We start from the raw sequence: 4,333 nt of genomic DNA on the forward strand, positions 1-4,333 counted from the left end.
CCAGTCCTCTCTGGAAAATCACCTTCTCACTCCATTCCCTTTTCACATCCCCTTCCCACTGAGAGCCATTTTTATCAGGAAAAAAATCCTCTGTATTCACCATTCTTCAATTTGCTCAGATGATCCGATTTTTCCTGGATGCCAAACAAGAGCTCAGGTGCCACAGGTGTGGATGATAGCTGTCACAATGACCCTCTGCCCTTGCTGGTGGAGAGCAACCACCTCACGTGAAAAGGCAAAGGCCCCACTGAGGTGTTATACCTGTGAAAGGCAAAGCTAAAAGAGCACTGTAACATATGCCCTCAGGAACTTTGGGGGTGGCAGGTGCACCACCCTAGATGGTACTGTTGGGGCTGCACAGAATTTTGTTCCTGCCAGCACCCAAAAGCACTCATCCCAGCTCCTGCACCTGCTCACCTGCATGCTTCCTCATCTAAGGGGCTGAGCGCAACTGGTTTGAGTGAGTGAAGTTAGTCCTAGCCGGTGCCAAAGAGGCCAGCTAGCCCCAGGACCCACACTCCAGTTCCTGCCTGCAAAAATGTCAGGGAAAATTTACTGCCTCAGAAAGAGGAAGGACAGAGCATGGAATAGGGCAACCTGATGGCCATGGAGGTTGAAGAGGGGATGAAATGCCTTCAAAAGTTTCCTGAAATCATAACATGATCCTCGACTGACTGACTGAATAAAAAGCAAGATCAGGACTGTTTTACTGACATTATCCTGATCATCAACAGACACCATTTTAAGGATCACAAGTCTCTTTTGACTGCTTGCAGTAAGTTCTATAAATTCTTTCAATTTACTCAGAAACCTGTGGTGGAGATAGAAGGTGTTGGTAAACTGATCTTTTGTAATTTAATTCAGTTCACATATACAGCAAAATAATTGATACAGGAGAAGAAGTCAATGATGTATGGAAAGCAGCAGAGTTCTACAAATGCTAGAAGTTATTGATAGGGACAGGAGGCAGGGGAATTCTGGGTAAAGGAGAGCAGGTCCCTGACAAGGGTCCCACACTCAAGCCTGGGAAAGCAGCCTAAAGTGAGAGCATGCCTTCCTGTTTTCCCACTCGAATGTTGTCTTTTCCAAAGCCAACCATGCCTTGCCCCACCCCCATCCTGTGCGTGTAAAAACTCCAGGCTCCACTAGCTGAGAGCAGAGAAGAGAAGAAGCAGGTGGACGTCAGAGACTGGTTTGACATCAGAGAGAAGCAGCTTGACTTCAGAGGGATGGCTTCATGGCTTTGCTTTAGAGAGGAATCCAGCCGGGGATGGAGGGTCCAGCCAGGGATGCAGTCCACAAGACCTGCATGGAGTTTTGCTCCTGCCAGCACCCAAAAGCACTTGCCCTGTCTCCTGCACTCGCTCACCTGCATGCTCCCTCCCTTGGCAGGTTGAGTGTAACAGGTTCCAATGAGTAGAGTTTGCCCCAGCTGGTGCCGAAGTGGCCAGCTAGCCCCAGCACCTGCACACCAGTTCCCACCCATGAAGGGGTCAGGCAAAATTTCCTGCTTCATTATGAAAGCCCTTGAAGTCAGGAACAAAGAAAACTCAACTCCATTAGAGGAAAATCCCATAGGGAAAAAGGTGGCCAAAAAAAGGAAGATTGCAGCAACTTCAAATGTTATCACAGGATGATTGCCATCTGCAGAATCAGAACCTATTGATATTGAGGTAGAGATTGCTGAAGGCACAATTGAAATGGAAGATCATCAAAACATTAGAGGAAGTGGATTCTGCCAAGCATCCATAAAGAAAATACAGAAAACAAGTTCCTCTAAAGATTCTGCTCTAGCACTGTTGGCAGATATTACCAGCAAGTATCACCAAGGTGACAGAAAAGGGCAGATTAAAGAAGAAGTTGGCCATGCATCTGACCCCATAAGCATACAGGTAGAAAGTATTGAAACTGTGGAACTTCAGTTGTCACATGTGAAGGACTTGTTCCATTGTGAGAAATGTAATGGTTCAATTTAAATTGTTTTATCATTTGAAGGAATACATGAAATCACACTCAACTAAGAGTTTCAAGTGTGAAATATGCAATGAAAGGTATGCACATGGAAACAGCACCTAAATTGTTACCATTTTGAAGAAGGTGGAGTCACTAAGAAGCAAAGAACTGGGAAAAAAGTTTATGTATGTCAGTACTGTAAGAAGCAGTTTGACTGTTTTGGAAATCTTAAAGAACATCTTAGAAAAATATACAGGTGAAAAACCTTTTGAGTGTCCAAATTGTCATGAAAGATTTGCTAGAAATAGCACCCTCAAATGTCACCTCACTGCATGCCAAACTGGAGTAGGGGCAAAAAGGAAGGAAGAAGCTCTGTGAATGCCAGTCTGCAACAGTGTGTTTAACAGCTGGGACCAGTTCAAAGATCACTTCATAATACAAATTGGATGTAAACCCAACCATTGTTCTTTATGAGACTTGTGGTTTATGCAAGGAAATAAATTAATGAGGCATCTCCTCAGTGACACAATATTTCAGAGTATCTAGTAATGGAAGAAGTTCTTTCAGTAGAAACATACATGCAAAGTGAACCTGTGACATCAATGACTATTATAGAACAAATTGGGAAGGCGTGTGTGCTACCATTGCTTCAGGTCCAGGTGGATTCAGCACAAGTGACTGTGGAACACATCCATCCAGATGTGCTCCAGGACAGCCAGATACTTGGTTCATACCTGAGTGTACTTCCAGAGCAGGTCCAAATAAGTTATCTAGAAGTGGGTCGAATTCAGACTGAAGAAGGTACTGAAGTACATGTAGGGAAGCTTCATGTTGAACGGATAAATCAGATGCCAGTGGAAGTACAAACTGAACTTCTAGAAGCAGACTTGGACCATGTGACTCCAGAACTCTATGACCCAAGAGGAGAGAGAACCTAGTCAACTAGACACTGTTCAGGCTGCCAGGGGAGATCACGAAGATGCTGAGGATGAGAGAGCAAGCCAATGGTGGATTCTGAAGCTGAAAAGGCAGAGAATGAGGACAGAACAGCTATGCTGGTTTTAGAATGAAATTACACATGAATATATTTTTAAATTTACTTGGGTTTTTGAATGGATTATGGACAGTATGACTGTCCTTAAGCTAACAGATAAGTGGACCAAAGTTAAGCTATTTGTTGTTGTGCTGAATTTTTTTTTGTTGAAACAAATTAATTCCCCTCCCCAGGCCCAATGCAACAGAGTAAAGATCTGTTCCATAAATTAAGGTAAGTTTTGAGAAGTACATTTCTAAGTGGATTATATTCTTATTACATAGTTTCATATGACTATATCTATTTTCATTGTGGTAAAAGTTCTCCCTTTTCTCTTTACCAGGTCATGTTTTCTTCAAATTTCTTTCACATTGTAAAATAAAACTGAAATCATTAGAACACAAGTTTATGTATTCTAACGCATGCTAGGAAATTGAATATATAGGAAACACAAGTCTGCATGATGAACATTGCATTGTTACTGTGCAGTTAAATTTTGACTTTCTTTAGCTTGAACAAACTTTCTTGTCTATCCCAGTAGTCACAGATGCCATCTCTGCAACACAGAGAGGACTGGTGGCAAAATTTCGAGAATGTGAAGAAAAAAAATCCACACCCATGTGCCATTTCAAAACCAGCTAAACTTCTGTAAAGCATCTCCAGTTCTTTCAAAGTTTGTGTTGTAAGGAGGAATGTAGCCAATGCTATAATACTTTATATTTTTGCTTATAATGACAGCCACGAGTTCTTTTTCACTAAGTTATGATGAGAAATTTTATTTAGAGGCAGCTGCAGTGCCAATTTCAATTGGGAAAATTTATTTACCTCTGTGGTAAACTTTATTTTGATGAAAAGTTGCACTAGTGTTTTGCTACCATATGAAAAAAGATGAGCATCATTTAAAAATTAATGTATTTAAAATAAAGTACAGGGAAAAACATGTATGTAATTATCGGGAATTTTTAAATGGAATCTTTTCCACCAATCCTTAATGTAAAGATCTTGTGCTATAACTTTTAAAGCCATACAAATAAGAGTGCTAAACTGTGGACTTAAAAATAAATGTGTAAATATTTTGAATCAGTATTACTTGAAAAATAAAGTATCTCTCTCTCTCTTTCTCTCTCTCTCTCTCTCTCTCTCTCTCTCTCTCTCTCTCTCACACACACACACACACACACACACAGAAATTAGAGATGACCAAACAAATGGGAAGACATTCCATACTCATGGGTAGGAAGAATCTTAATTGTTAAAATGGCCACACTGCCCAAAGCAATTTATATCTGCAATGCTGTTCCTATTAAACTACTATTGACATTCTTCACAGAGGTAGAAAAAAAATTT

The 4,333-nt window shown here is 41.0% G+C and overlaps 1 pseudogene; it reads left to right on the forward strand.

Annotated features, from left to right (window-relative positions):
* The first annotated feature begins 606 nt into the window (after positions 1-606).
* On the forward strand, positions 607-3,023 carry LOC117098046 (annotated as a pseudogene).
* Positions 3,024-4,333: the final 1,310 nt, after the last annotated feature.

This window comes from Trachypithecus francoisi, unplaced genomic scaffold, assembly GCF_009764315.1.
Source record: "Trachypithecus francoisi isolate TF-2019V2 unplaced genomic scaffold, Tfra_2.0 Lachesis_group15, whole genome shotgun sequence".
Lineage (NCBI taxonomy): Eukaryota > Metazoa > Chordata > Mammalia > Primates > Cercopithecidae > Trachypithecus > Trachypithecus francoisi.